The sequence below is a fragment of the Ursus americanus genome, chromosome 5 (assembly GCF_024610735.1).
Source record: "Ursus americanus isolate L20-20 chromosome 5, mUrsAme1.1.p, whole genome shotgun sequence".
In the NCBI taxonomy this organism is placed as follows: domain Eukaryota; kingdom Metazoa; phylum Chordata; class Mammalia; order Carnivora; family Ursidae; genus Ursus; species Ursus americanus.
In genome coordinates, this window is record NC_142131.1 from 39,251,306 (window position 1) to 39,267,839 (window position 16,534).

Consider the following 16,534-nt stretch of genomic DNA (forward strand, 5'->3'; position numbering starts at 1 on the left):
GCTAGAGAGCACAAGCAGGTAGAGAGGCAAAGGAAGAGGGAGAAACTGAGCAGGCAGCCCAATGAGGGGCTCCATCCCTGGACCCTGAGATCATGACCTGAGCCAAAGGCAGACGCTTAACCTACTGAGCCACCCAGGTACCCCTGTGGACAGCATTTTTTGTGCTTACTACTGTTTTAGTTTCTGGGTATACATCTGAACAAAACAGACAAGATTCCTACCCACACGTAGCTTAAAATCTCTCAAGAACAATTGAAATGAGAGGGACAGAAGGGCCAGTTCTAGATACTGAAGAGAAGGGTGGGAAGAGTTGAGTCCCCAGGAGATGTGTGATGGCAGTACAATTCTAGAAGATGGAAGGCAGCAGGAGTGCTGCATGGTGGGCGAGCAGAGCAAACAGCAGCCTAAAATACGCATGGGGAGGCTTAAAATGGTGGAAGAGCCTCGCAAGCTCTGATGCTGGAAAGTGCACCCCCAGAGTCCTCCTCTCTGAGGACAGTAGAGGTGAAAAGAGAAGGCTCATGACCTTTGGTCCATTTGGCTGGAGAGATCCTTTGAGACTAGCAGAGTAAAATGTAACTCGTTGGTATATGGGCTAATTTGTAATGCCTCCTCAAACCCAATTTTCTACCTTCAATTTGGGAACCAGAAACACTACATCTTAGAAATCTAGGAGCCAGAGTGGAGGGTGAGGAATGGAATGGGAAAACAGACTTAATTAACAGCTGTGTGTGGAAGTCAGCCCATGTCTATCCTTTCCTGACGGCATTGTGGCCAGGTAAGGGTTTACCCCTGAGAGAAAAAAGGAGGACCCTTCTATAAAGAAAGTAAACCAAGAAAAATAAGGCCTTTTGTGTGGGAATTAGCACCTAAAGAAGCCCTAAAAACTCGGCCCACTTATCTGAAGTGAAGTCTAAATGTCCCCGATACCTATATCGCTGGTCAGCAAATCCTTCATTTTCATCATTTATTTTCTTCCTTCTTTACCTTCTTTGGTTTTAATTGAGCATTTTATGTGATTAAATTTTCCCTCCATCTTGATAAACTAATTACATTGTTAAAATGGTTACCTTAGAGTTTAAATGCATATTTTAAACTAATCTAAGTTCATTTTCAAGTAACCCTATCCCGCCTGACATGTAGTACAGAAAACTTAAAACACAGTATTGAAAATTCCTCCCTCTTTTCTCCTAGAACATTGGTACCATTCATTTCACTTACCTATATGCTGTGGATATGGGGCCTTGAAACGATCAGCCTCACATAGCTACAGCCCCTGGAAAGCATTTGTAAACTTAACTGAGGTCCTACTAGATCACCCAGTGGAAATCGATCTTCCAAGAATCCCAGTTTCCCTCCTAAACTTCAGCCTCAGCTCTGTCAAAGTACAGGTGTATTAGTCAAGGATTCAATGAGATGATAAAAAGCTCTGACCCATGAGACAAAGCCCTGATATTCTTCTATCGAGCTGTCTCTCCCTCGAGGGTAGAGTTAATAACATTTGTCTTCTCTTGTGACAAAGATCAGATTCTTTGATTAGTCTGACAATGTCAGAATAAGTCACTGTACTGAGAAGATGGGGTAGGCCAGCGTAAGCACGTTTGTCAGTGTCCCAGATAACAGATCTGCCCATAAACAAAATGTTCTTTTGTTGCTTTTTTACCCTTCAAGTTTTAAAGAAAGTCAAGACTTTGATGGTCTAATGATTTATTTTAAAATTCTCATCAGAGTTCATAGACACACAATTCACTGCAATGTACTTTGCACAGGGGAGAAACTGTAGCCTGTCAGCACACAGTCCCCCACCCGCCTCCCCAGAGCAGCTCTCTTCCCCCCAATTTCCTCCTCAAGAAGCAGGACCCAAAAATAAATAAACAAATCAAGCAAGCAAGTAGAAACACCTTGATTCAAGCCCTTGGCCGGAGCTCCACCAGGCACCCTTGTGTGTATATAGACCATAGTTTGAAACAGAACTTGGGCTTCATTTTTATGACCTCTGAACTTGATCCTGTCTCCCTTCAAGAGGACATGGTAAGGCTATTACCGATGGTCCCAGGAAGTGTTCACAAAAGCCATCTTTCAATCTGCCTCTAAAGCCATTATCATCATGCCACCCTCAGAGAGCGTGTGGACAGGCGGTGGCCTTCTGTCCTGTCATGCCACAGTGCCATGTCTTGAGGCACAGAACCTCGGCACCCCCTCAGCAGCTTGTCATCATTACAAGACCCCAGCTGCACTTCTGCAGGGTGCGGCTGATCTCTCACTACGGGCTCTTGGTGCAAGTATCCTATTCCAAAGCCAGTCCATGCCGCTACCCCACGGCAGACACCTGTCTGTCCTCAACGGAGGAGGAGGGATCAGTTTGAAGATGAAGCAGTTCCATGGGAATTCTTACTCCCAATTATCAACAGCATTATTTCCTTTCTGTCTTTGCAGAGAGCTAGTCCCCACGGGCAGAGCAATGTCCACATAACCTTTGTCTGAGCTCTATTCCTTATCCTGCAGATACAGGCTTCTGTTTTGGAAAAAAATTTAAATGCATGTGCAGGCCTCTGGTCTTCTACAGCATTCTGCCTATGGGGAAAATGTCTCTAAGAAAATTAAGGTGCTATGTACTGGCCCCAGATGAACCTGTAAGATGACAGATGATGGTTCTAACTACTGTATCTGAGCTGCTAGCAGCCACCAACACCCTCAAGTATCTGAGAACATTTTTGCTGTAGGGCTTGGGTGGCCAGTACTTATTTTCAGGAACATGTATCCCCAGAGAGATGGCCATAAGCCCACTGAACATATGGGCGGGATACTCTTAACAGGTAACAGATGGCAGTCCATTAGACTCTAATTTCAAAAAGACAGCACTGAAATGATCCTCTTCTGAGGGATGTCTTATGTTGTTACATTAGAAATGGAGAGTGAGTAATTCCCATGTAATTCCCTCCAAAGGACCAGCTACAGCTCAGACGTGATTCAGATCAGCAAGTGATAGTCTGTCCCCGGCACAGCAGCCAGCATTTCCCGGGAAACGAAGCAGCGACAGCAGATGCTGAGGGGAAAGTAACTCTTTCATTCTGGCATAATCATGGAGTTCAGTGTGCTAACTTGAGGGAAATGCCTTCACTTGACAGGAATAAGGACACCCTTGTGGGAGGAGTGTTCAGTCCCCAAAGGGAATTTGATTTGAGCTGAGGTATAGATAATAAGATTCCAGAAGTACTTCTGAAAGAATCAGGGTAGGCTTTTCCAGGCTTCACTTCCCCCTCACCCCCACACCCTCCTTATCCATTTAACAACTACTGACTGTCCGCCCCACGAATTCTAGCACCAAAGATTGTGATTTTCCCATGATTCACCTTCCCCTAGCAATCCTCCCATCTCAGCTGACTGTTAGGGGTTCACGCTATCCTTAATAACTTAAGACAGCAGACGACAACAACACTTAGCCAAGTGTTAGTGACCCTAACACACACACACACACACACACACACACACACACCTCCCTGGTGTGATGACTAACTTTCTATGTCTACTTGGCTAAGCTGTAGCACCTTGTTGTTTGGTCAAACATGAGTGCAGATGTTCCTGTGCAGCTGACAGTGGACATACTTAACATCTATAATTTCTTCACTTTAAAGCAGACCACCCTCCATAATGTTGGATGGTCTCATGGTAGCACGTGAAAGCCTTAAGACTAAAGATTGAGCTTTCTTAAAGAAAAAGCAATTTTGGCTCTCCACTGCAATGGAAAACCACTGCCAGTCTTCCCCCCACGCTGGCCTAACCTGCAGGTTTCCAACTTAAGACTCTAGTATCAACTTTTTCTGAATTTCTACTCTGCTGGCCAGTCCTGTAAATTTCACACTTGCTAGCACCTACCATCTTAGTCATGATAGTTAATATTAAATGATAATAATAGGTAACATTAGTAACATCAGTAGTTATTTTCAAGAAACTACTTCAATACAAAGGTATTTTGTATTAATGTATATAGACACTTATAAATACCTTGGTGGAGATACTGAGTTTTTTCTCTATAGATGAATGAGGGCAAAGAGGGAAAGGATCCTACTATTCTGTTTCTTCTAAGAACACTGTTAGGGGATTACAATAATTCCTGTTCTGTTACATAGATCTGTCTGAAAAGCAATGTTTTGTTGTTGTTTTTTAAGATTTATTTTATTTTATTTTATTTTATTTTATTTTATTTTAGAGAGAGGGAGAGAGAGCACAAGCAGGGGGAGCAGGAGAGGGAGAAGCAGTGGGAAGCCCTATGTGGGCCTCAATGTGGGACTTGATCCCAGGACCCTGGGATCATGACTTGAGCCAAAGGGAGACCTTAACTGACTGAGCCACCCAGGCGCCCCAAAGCAATGGTTTTTATTGGAACATTATACAGCCCCTGAAACAGTATTTGTATTTGACATAGACTTTCTCACTGAAGCTAAAACCACTTTTTAAAAATATATAAATAAGTCAACAGATTCAAATAGTTCAAGTTATTTGATCAAGAATAGTTAAATTAAACCTGGATCTAAGTTAGTTAAAACTTTTGCTTTCCCAAACACTCTCTGCCTTAAACTTTGAAACATGTATATTCAAGAAGCTATCTTTCTGGCTAAAAAGATGATGTAAATATTAAGCTTCAGAGATCTAAGAGAACAAAAATGGTGATTATAAAGGATTTTAACATACAGTACACAATGGAAACAACCAATACAAGTAGCTGGATCATCCCATCTCATTATAATCCAAATTTATTCCTGGCATCTGGCCTATACTGACAATATGCATTGTTTGATTCTAATAGAACTCATTTTTCAACATTAAAATCATCAGTGCTAAACATTCATTCTGTATAGGTATAGCGAAATCAGTCACTACATTTTAAAAAATGACACCTAGAAGTTTGTCTTCTGAAATAATGTACTACAGACTTAAGACTGTATCAATAATATAAGCCATTTATTTTCCAGACAAAGTGTGCAATGGACGAGGTTACTTTTGTCAGCTTACATGCCCTGAATGCTCTACAACAGGGCTTTGCAGTTCTATCTTCTGTATTTCTAAGATGCTTCTATTAGGAAAAAAAAAATTAGCATAGAAATTGAGGGTATGATTTTAAGTAATGGGTTGCCACTTATTGGCTGTGTAAATAGGGGGATAATTATTGTACTTCTCTATCATTTTCTTCTATATAAAATGAAGATTAAAATAGTCCCTACCTCAGGGATGATAGAGTTGAATGAAATATACATCAGTCACTGAACTCAGGTCCCACAGAAGAAATAACCAATAGATACTAACTTATTGTACCAATGAATGCTTAGCACACACTTTGTACTAGACAACGACGTAAGCCCTTTATACTCCTTCATCTTCATGGTAACTTCAAGGTTTTTAACACTTATTCCCCTTTTACTGATGGAGGTTAAGTGACTTCACGGAGTCCTACAGCTACATCAGCAAAAAGGGGAATGTCCTTTGCAACAGTCTGGCACCAGAACCTACTCTCTTCTCATGTCAAGGTCTAGGTAACACCTGACTTGTTCAGTTTCTAAAAACCCAACAAAAACCTATGACTCCTGTGGACGCTCCATTTATCTTCACTAATAACATATGTTCTTTAAGTTTCGGGCTGGGCCAACTACTTCTACAAAGCAAACTGCAGAGATGAAGGCCTGCATGTCCTCACGCTCCAGCCCTGCCTCCGGTCTGTCCTGAACAGAAAAGGCAGAGAAGGCAGAGAAGTGTCACACTGTCAGAGAATGGGGGTCCATCCTATCTACCCAAGATTTTCCATTTTTATTTAAAAGTCATGGAAATAAGGGCCACTGGTTATGTTGAAGGGGACATTTTTTTTTTGAGGGATCAAAGAGTCTTAGATTCTGCACCCTTTGAACCAAATCGGTGTCTAGGCCACTTCTTTTTCTCTTGACATTAGCATGTTCTGTTAAACCTATAACCTATGTGAACTGCAATTCTTAGTTTTATCTGTAAAATTGATAAACCTTGACTATTTTGAGATTACCTTAAGGTTCAAATTAAAAAAATATCTGTGCAAACTGCTCAGGGCTCTACAGTTGTAGGGCGCTGTCCTCACAGTGGGTATTTCTGGGCAGCAGGGTTAAACTGGAGACCTACCAGATCATGTCACTCTAAACCACCCTCCGCCTCCAACATTTTCACAAATGCAAATGCTAAGGCTCGAAGAGGGTGAAATACAAAGCCGTCTAGTGGTAGGGCTGGCACTACACTACAGAATTCCATGAAAGCGAGGAATGCTACTAATTTAAATATTTACTAAGGTTAACTGCCTTCTGAAATATGTCACGAAAACAACCAAAAGTAAAGTGCTTTTAAAAAATTAGCTACAATGGCATCACCCTCCCCCACTAGCTACCGAAAGCCAACTACACGTTGTTAATGTGAACACCATTTTTACTGAGGAGGTCCTTTTGTGAAAAAACAAACAAACTATCATGAAAATGGTGTTTAGCCAAGTTAAGGGAAGGGGCACCTGGGTGGCTCAGTCATTTAAGTGTCTGACTCTTGATTTTGGCTCAGGTCATGGTCTCAGCGTCCTGGGATAGAGCCGTATGTTGGCCTCTGTTCAGGGGGGAGTCTGCTTGAGAGTCTCTCTTGATTGCCCTCTGTCCCTCCCCACTCTGTGCACTCTCTCCAAAATAAATAAATCTTTAAAAAAAAAAAGTTAAGGGGAGCCATGGATGAACTTGGGAAAACAGGACAGTGCAGGACTATGAGGATACTTGCTGATCTTATCTATGCCTTTTAACACTATGAAAGGAACAATCGGGGCGCCTGGGTGGCACAGCGGTTAAGCGTCTGCCTTCAGCTCAGGGCGTGATCCCGGCGTTATGGGATCGAGCCCCACATCAGGCTCCTCCGCTATGAGCCTGCTTCTTCCTCTCCCACTCCCCCTGCTTGTGTTCCCTCTCTCGCTGGCTGTCTCTATCTCTGTCGGATAAATTAAAAAAAAAAAAAAAAAAAAGGAACACTCATTCCCAGGGTCAGGAAATATTTCAGAGATGACTGCTATTCAGTATTTCAGCAAGTGTCAGTAAATGATAATTATAAGCATTATGATGCTCAGTTATCATAAATGAAAAAGTCCGTTCAGTCACACACAGAGCACCAAGGAAGCCCATGTAGTTGAGATCAAAATAGTATTTTTCAAATACCTGCAAACTTTCTGCAAATTTACATGAAAAGTTACATGAAAAGCTTAAGTTTAAAGTAATAGAGCTAAAATGCACAAGTGGACTTGTTTCCATCTCTTTTCTGATCATAAGGTGTGTGGGCAAGAAGAAAAGGTATCGGGTTGCAGGACTGGTTTCTATTTATCCAGCAGTGACGACTAAAACTGCCCTCACCTTCCCCATACCATCCCCTATGTGCATGCTTGTAAATTCCAAAGCTTAGATTATGAGCTCTTCTCAGAATCGATGAGGTATTACTAAAATAACCTCGTCAGCACAGGTAAAGCAGCCACATCATAGGATGAAGCTCTGATGGGGACGAAGCCATCAGTGGTAGAGCTCAAATCTCACGCACTATTCAAAGCATGCCTATGGCGTATCTGCCCCATCTGGACATTTCTTTTTTTTTTTTTTTTCTTTTCTCCCCAGGATGTGATTTTTTTTTTATTTTAATGTTTTTTTATTAGTCATCATACAGTATATTCCTGGTTTCTGATGTAAAGTTCGATGATTCATTAGTTGCGTATAACACCCAGTGCACCATGCAATACGTGCCCTCCTTACTACCCATCACCAGTCTATCCCATACCCCCACCTCCCTCCCCTCTGAAGCCCTCAGTTTGTTTCTCAGAGTCCATAGTCTCTCATGTTTCATTCCCCCTACTCCTCTATAATCAGTACTAATCTAGTATCTTTAATAGGCTCACTTCTGTGTCAAGCACTGTGTGGAATAAAAGCCATAATAGAGGACCTGTCCCTCAGATACTTATAACTTCATAGAAAGATCACAAAACAACAATGAACAATGCAAGACACAATACAGTAAAAATGTGAAGGAATGTGTTAAGAACCACAAAATGGGTGTTCTGAAAAGACCAAAATCTGTAACGACTGGAGAAGTCAAAGAAGGGAAGGGATAGAAGTCAGTAACTTGGACCTACATAAAAGAACAAAGAGTATCAGAAAAGAAATAAAGAGAAAATATGGTATTTTCTTATCCCTAATTGATATAAAAATGAACTGTTTAATATAGGGGACCTCCAACCTACGAAGGTTCAACTTTATGATAGTCCGAAAGCCTCAATACACATTTAGTAGAAATCATACCTCTAATTTTGGATTGTGATTTTTTCCCCCAGGCTAGCCATAAGTCGTGTGGTCCTCTCTCATGATCCTCGGCAGCCACACCATCATGATAGTGAACAACTGACACACTTGCGACACTTCTAGACCCATACAACCATTCTGTTTCTCACTTTCAGGGCATTATTCAATAGGATACAGGAGATATTTGGCACGTTGTGATAAAACAGCCTTGTGTTAGCTGATTCTGCCCAACTGCAGACTAGTGGAAGTGTTTGAAGCGCATCTGAGGTAGGCCATGGGAACAGCTCTCTGTGAGGTAGATACTTAGCCTTGTGTCTTGATTATCCTAAACTCTTCTCTAGATGTCTGCGTAATGATCATGTTTCCATTTCATTAAATATCTGTTGACAGCCTTTTTGCATTTTTGCTAGTTATTTCCCTCCTTTGAGAAAGTTTTTTTTTTTTCACTTTTTTGAAAAAAAAAAATGATAACATAATTAGGAAGTCTCCAGCCGTTGGAAATAATAACTGGCAGTTGGGACACGTGTGGAATGAATGGCCACGTGGGAGGTCATAGCTGTGATGAGAACATTATGTCTTGTTACCCGAACTCGCACCCTGGAGTTCACAGAAAAATCCAAATAATCACACTCTGAATGTCAAGAGCAGTAACACTTGAATCCTGTTGTAGAAACCAGTGATTTACATGTAATAGAGGCCAAAGTCTCTGGGTGAAGTGAGTGAAAGTGCTACCCTGTGCCTTGTCTTTGTTTAAAAATGGTAATTAGTATCTAATCCAGTTCTCAGTATCTGAAAAAAAAATCTATTACTTCTTGACGTACATAATAATCTCAGGTATGTATCTAGACTCTTGTTCACCTAAATACTAATATTTGGTCAACAAATGGTAGTTGAACTTCCCACTGTTGGCTATCAGAAGTTAGGCTGTAGTTCTGAATTTTATTTTTAGACAAAGGTGCTGCATACTTTCTCTGGCTAGAGTGCTTTGAACTAACCTTGTGCCTTTGATCTCACGGTCTTACAGTGTCCTCAGTGTATTTTCTCATTTAGACACATAGCTGCCTTAGGAGATGGAAGGAGTAGAATGGCGGCAATCCTTTGTAGATAAGGACCTGGAACGTAGAAAATTTGAAACCATATGAAATAGGCTGGGAGGGATGGTAATAGAAACTAGGATTCCTACACAATGCTGAGGAACGGGCTGGAATATTTTCTCTATACCAGGCAAACAGGCTTCCCTTGGTTCCAGCACACACTGAGGGACTCTGGGGTCGGCAAATAAGTGAAAGTTACTTTAATCATTCATAAACGTTCGGTTTGAAAGTCCTGAGCTCAGTTGACCTGTTGCAGGCAGACTGGGCATTTTAAGGCTCTCAGCACCATAATGACCCAGGCTTTTTCTGACCCCAGCACCGCATATTACAGAATTATCCATAGTGATCCATGCCTGCCTATGGGATGATGATCAACTTCATCCAGAAACAGTAGTTCTGGTTTGTGACCACCTATCGATTATTTTCAAACTGCTTAGTGATTCTTCATCATTATACTGCTAACCTTACACGGCAGTAAAATCATGATGCCTTCTAGGAACCCTGTTCAATTACAGATTAACCTTCTGTGTCTTTAATATCTTCATATTACTCATGGTGCTGATAAATATTTAAAACTAGCTCTCTGGAAAAAAAAACATGTATGTATATACACACACACACACACAAGTTTTTGATACATTTTACTAATATAAATAATGTGTAGCACACAGTTTACAAATAATGATACTCTTTCTTATAAATTCTTACAGCCAATAGATTTGCATAGAACACTTTCTTCTTTGGCTGAACTCTTGTTTCTGATAAACAATGACTGCAAATGGATATAGTTTCAACATAAATATTGGTTAATACTTTCATTTAGATTGATGAGGAAGGTGAAGTGAAACCATGAAGGCAAATGTCAGATTCAGGCTTCATTTGTAATGACGTGAGTGGCTTCTTTGCCAAATCAGATTGTGGTTTCAAACGCCAAGAGAGTATTTTCCCCAATCTTTCTTTGTGCTACTCACCGTGAAATGGCTGCAGACGTGTAGTCATTTACATGTCTTACACGTTGGTAAGTTTAATCTGCGTTATTTTCTCCGTTATTTTTTTAAGTCTAAACCAGGATTTGGCAAACTTTTTCTTAAAGAGCCAGGTGGTAAACATTTCAAATTTAGTGGCATATGGTTTCTCTGAGGGTTATGGTAGCGGAACCACAGACGATACCACTTACGGTTGGCTGTATTCCAGTAAAACTTTATTTATGGCAGTAGGCAACAAATGGAAAATAGTTTGTCTAAACAAGTAACAAAACAATAAACTGAACCCTGATATGTAGCATTTACGTTTCCAGAGTGTAAAAACTCCATCATGGTCAATTTCAAGTTACCAAAGCAATGTTACTGAATGGGGAATTGGGAAGGGATGGGCAGTAGCACCCCATGATGTAACATTTCAACCGTACAGAGAAAATAGGTGGGAACTGGGGCACCTGGGTGGCTCAGTCGGGTGAGCATTTGGCTTCGGTTCATGATCCCGGGGTCCTGGGGTCAAGTCCAGCACCAAACTCCCTGCTCAGCCGGGAGCCTGCTTCTCTCTTTACCTGCTGCTTCCCCTGCTTGTGCTTGGGCTCCCTCTGGCTCTGACAAATAAATACAATCTTAAAAAAAAAGAGTATGTGGGAATAACCTCAAGAGTATAGGTAATAAAATGCAGTACAGTCACGAGGAAATGAGGGATTTTGAGTGTGTATTGACTTTGGTTTTAATATCAATGCCTTCGTTGAAAGCTCATGCAGTGAAACATCAGATGAACACAGGCTTCGCAATCAGCTCTGAAAATTTCTGAAGATCGTGTAAGTGGTTCTTGTGAGCTGGTGTGAGCTGTTGCTACCACACTTTTCCCTGGCACATTTCCCATTGCAGTTTCATTCTCTTTATCATGAAACTGGGAAGCAAGACCCATAAGTTCATTCCATGGACATTTTATTAGCAGCCCTTTGTGCAGACACACTCTCCTGTCATTCTCTTGACTCCCTTCATTACTTTCAGTTGAATTTTTCTTCAGCTTTCCTGTAAAAAGCCTGAACCTTTGAAAATGGGCCTTGTTCTGACCGATGGACCACTCTATCACTGTGACCTGCATGTGACTTGAGCTGCCTTCTGGATGATTCCATTAACATTCCAAATAATTTCTTTAATTCCTATTGCCTTTGCCATTATTCTAACAACCCGCTTCCGTATGTGTTTCCTAAACGTATCTCCACGAATAGTTAACTTTCTTGAACTTTGATAGCTTCCTTTGTGATTTAAGCCATAAATGGTATTCTCCTCGTAAACTGACGACGCCTAATTTTAAAGCACACTGAAATGTGAAATGCTTGACATTTCCCTTGCAATCAGCCTGTTGGGATTCATTTTCTTGCTCACCGTGGGCTACTGGCATCATTTTAAGCAGTCTTGCCAGTGTTTCTAAGGTATCAGCCTCTTGATCTACGATCATACTCCGAAAAACACAGTCTTGGCTTTCCACAACCATTTTTTTTCCTTCCTTTCTACCTCTGCTGTTAATCACAGGTGGTGTGGGATATAAACATTTACGCACTTCCTGTTTAGTTACCGCATTCCTGTTTTCTTTCCTCATTGTTTATTGCAATTCACTCCGTTTCCTGTTCCATACAGCCTACATTCCAAGCCTGAACCTCTATTCTCAAGCAAATGATTCCATCCCTGCCTCTCAATTTCAGGCTGGCCAGCTTGCCATTACAACACAGGGCCTGGTGAGTGGCGTCGGTGTGTCAGAGGGTGAGTCGGTACTCTGAAACACTTGTGTAAATCTGACCCACCTGCTCTTGGGGAGAGCTGAAGACTGAATCTCCAGACCTGGATAGGCTGGGGAGGATATGAAGAGTAGAATCCTGAAGAATAGTAAGTTATAGGCCGTGATCCACTTTGCCCCTGGGGTTTTGTCCATGGCCCTTGTCTTGAACTCTGCAAACTGTCCCTGAGCAATTACACCGATGGTTTTAGCTATCGCCTGAAAGCTCATGACATCTTAATTTTTTCCTTTCCTTCTCTTGGGCTTCAGGATTTTACTGGTAACGACGCATCTTTATCTGCAATCTCCAAAAGCAAAATAAACTTGACAGGTTTATTTCCAAAGACAATGTTTGTATACTTCAGCCTGTCCTGAGACCGCACTTTGTTCTGGAATTCTTCTCTTGGTGACAGGCAATGTAGGCAGCCGGGAGTATCCTTTACTACTCCCTCACCCTCATTTGCCCATGTCCATGGGTTTCCATTTGCAGAAAACTGCACCTCCTAAAATCTTCTGTCTCCTCCTTCCTATCCTGCATTGCCTCTCCTTTAGTTGAACATTCTTGGGTTTTCACATTGCAGTGACAACCAGACTCCTCTCACCTAATCGACTGACCCTCTATGAGCTTGCTAGGGTGATATCCTAACCATGCAAATTCCAAATTCTGTTTTAAGCACCCTTTACAGATTATTCAGATGTCCTCAGAGGACTCTGATTGTCGCAATTCTGGATACTTCCTTTTCTGCAGTCTTTGTTCTCTAGGATCAATTCTTGTATGACTTTTCACATCATCAAATGTACCACACACCTCAGTGAGAAAACAAAACATTTGAACTAACAGGTACATACCAGGATTCAGACCCAATGTGTAGAGTAGGCAGAAAGTTGAGGGTCTCCTCTCTACGGCTCTTGAGTTCTACTCTAAGAAGTAGACAGACTGTTTTTTCCATTTTTCTCTGCTCTCATCTTGGTAAATGCAGGCCAAGATTTTAGTCTCAGGAAAAAAGAAAGCAGTAAGTAGATAATATAGAGAGACTAATGGTGGTGAAGTACATTTTGAGAGCTCAATTTCATTGTAGTTTTCATTGTAATTGTGTATGTAAGTTAAAAAAACATCAGGGGGATTACCTTATCAGAGAACTAGCTAGAATGTTTGCAGGGAGGCGCCACCCACGTGGAGCAGAGGTCACAGGGGTGAAGACTCTGGAGACAGAAAATTGTACCAGGATTTCAAAATAATAATCTGCCTAGAGATGGGGAAAGGGGATTCTGCAGCTACAAAGGAGGTGGAGAGCAGGACCAAAGATAATGTGAATACACTGTTGAGAATAAACAAGAAAAAAGGGATTATTTCAAATTTATTTCATATTAAGAGAAGGGGAGTAGCATTTGGAAGGCCCAAGGAATGAACTTTCTGGTGGAAATCACCTGAAGACTCACATTGGGAGGTTGTAGCCATACAGAAGAAGGCATGGTATTGGGAAAGATGAATAGCAAGTGGTGGGGGCTAGAGAGACAGAGATCGTCAGGATAAAATGCAAAATGAGATGCCTGATGGGTAGAATTGATAGTAACAAATAAAAATTCACTTGGAGGGCAGAGAAGAGTAGACCTGCCTCTGAAGAAAACCAGATTTTTAAATGTGAAGGAAAACCTCCCATATATTTTGGACAGAAAGTTCATTTAAAGGAAAAGGGTGAAAGACAAGATCACAGATAAGGAAGAGAAAGAAGGCTCAGTTTTCTTAAATCTTCTGTATCTGAAAAAGCCCAGACAGAAGAGACAGAAACAGTAACCATACAAAATAGATGATGATTTTCCTAAGTGGAATAAAGCAAAACAATTGATTGTACTTGAACACTCTGTTTTGAGCCTCAAGAAAAATATTTTATGAAAAATAACACATACATTATAAAATACTATATATATATATGTATATGTGTGTGTGTATATACATATATACACACACACACATTTTTTTTCTTTTTTTTGACAGGAGGTAGGATTTATTGGTGGGCATGAACACAGAGGGAGCAGTGCCGAAGTTCTCATGAGTGCAGCATCTCCCATTTGTCTAGGGGGCTGTGATTAGGGATGTATTCGACCACATAGTTACCTGGGTTGAGTTGTTTTTCACCCACCATGTCTTCAAATTCTTCCTAATTAAACCTACGAAATCCTTACTTTTTGGAAATGTGGATCTTCTGGTGGCCAGAGATCTTGAACGTGGCCCTGCGTAGGGCCTGCATCACATGCTCCTTGTTCTGTAGCTTGATACAGATGGACATGATGACTTGGCCAATGTGGACCCTGGCCACTGTGCCCTGGGGTTTTCCAAAGGCACCCCCCCATTCCTGTCTGGAGCCTGTCAGCCCCAGCACAGGCCAACATCTTATTTATTATATAATACACAATAAAATATAATTAATATAAAATATACAATTTTTTACCCAAATGTAAAATCTGTAAACATACCCCTGCAGTGCCATCATGGTTTTAAGTTTCCACACACCCTTTGCATCACCCATCTCCACCCCACTAGATTGCTATACCTAATGCTTCCTTTCAGTGAAAACATTCCGAAGCCAACACTTTTAAAGACCTGGTGAACCAAAGGAAATGGGATCCAAAAAATAAATGAAGAATGGGGACCACATGATAAAAAATTACTGGTGGTACTAAGAATGCAACACACGGCAAAAGACAAAGCCCCTGTCTCATGGAGAAAACAGATGATATAATTCAGGAGACTCTATTTTAATGCCCCTGCATATGGGACATCTACATGTTTCCAAGAAAACTTCAATAAATATAAAGGACATTTCAAAGTGTCACAAAGGTGATGGTTATACTGTGGATTTCCTTTGCTTTCCAGTTTTCTTTTTGGAACTTACACGACTTACCTTTAGGGGGTAGAAACACTAGAAGCTGCAGCAGTTCTAACTTAAAGCCCTTAGTTTGCCCACGGGTTTGCAAGGGTCAAGCACTCCCAAAACAGTCCCATTTCCTGACTAAGTTTACTTCTCAGGGAATATAAAACCATCAGTGGAGTGTTTTACAGGCCTCATGCCTGAGTCAGATAGAATGTTGGAATGTCCTAGGGTCAGCTCAGCAATCAGGAGAGAATGTTCACTTGGCCATTCAGGGAAATAGTTAAAATGCTTAAAACTGTGTACTTAAAAGGCAAACCTTGGCGTTGCCACATTTTGGGTGAATGCCATTGAGAAATTACTTAACCTCTCTTATTTGTCATTTAATCTCTATGAATGAGAAAATATTTTATTTGATAATATATGTATAATTGTTGGGATTACTTCTGTGACCAAGTGTCCACATTTTTTTTAACTGTAATTACTTATAACCAGTGCTAACTCTTGATCTGATGGATACAGAATTTCCTTGCCCAAATTATTTTCAGCCTTCTGTGGTTGCTTTTTGAAGCAAGAGAAATACACAGATATAAGTACATATGGAAAACAGTTTTCAAAATCAATTAAGGAAGAAGGAATAAATAACTAGAATGAAACATACAACCAAACATAGTTTTGACTATTTGGAGAACATTTACTCCTGTATTGATTTGTACTGAGTGATAAGGACTTAGTAATTAGTCCTAGCAATTAGTAAGAAGGCTTAAGTCTTTCTGAGTTTTTATAATTGGATAGTTAACACTGTACTTAAATAAACGTTGCTTTTTGTAGGAATCAATGCAATGATGTTTTTTCCTCTCTAGAAGGATTCTATGGCATGGCTATAGATTTTTTCTCCGCAAAGCAATTAAGTTCTGGACAACTTGCTGTGTCCTCTGGAAGTTTTTATATTTCTGATACTAAATTGAAACTTAAAGGGCTAAATACATTTTCCTTTTACCAAAAAACAAACAAACAAAAAAAAGAACCAAAAAACCCCCCAAAATCCCCAAAACCTCTTAGGTGTTTAAGATCCTAGTGTCTGGGGGAAAAGATAGTTATAGTTTGATCTTGTTTCACTCAAAAAAAAAAATAATTAAATGTGGAACTTAGTACAATTGCTTTGATGCTATTTTAATATGATTTGCTTTGGAATTGAAAAGAGGTCTGATTGAGACGATGTGTTTGTTTCCAAATGCCTTGTTTCTGACATGGGTGAATAAAGATTTTTCAGTTGTTCCATGTGTTTCAGAGTAGACACTGAGACTAACTTTCATCTCTTCATTGTGATGAGGATACATTTTAAAAATGATTTTTTAAAGAGCCTGTAACATAGACTTTAACAATTCTGTGAGTATGTATGTGGCAACATTTACTAGAGATCATGCCTACAGTTGGCTTATCTCCAATCCTTACATTTTGTTTAAATACTAGGTCAAGTCAGAAT

General features: G+C 40.6%; 1 long non-coding RNA gene and 1 pseudogene across 2 annotated transcripts in view; one reads left to right on the forward strand and one right to left on the reverse strand.

Annotated features, from left to right (window-relative positions):
- LOC148110079 (uncharacterized) overlaps positions 1–16,534 on the forward strand; it is a 319,030-nt gene that overhangs the window by 7,138 nt on the left and 295,358 nt on the right. The window lies entirely within an intron of this gene.
- On the reverse strand, positions 14,227–14,569 carry LOC148110080 (large ribosomal subunit protein uL16-like; annotated as a pseudogene).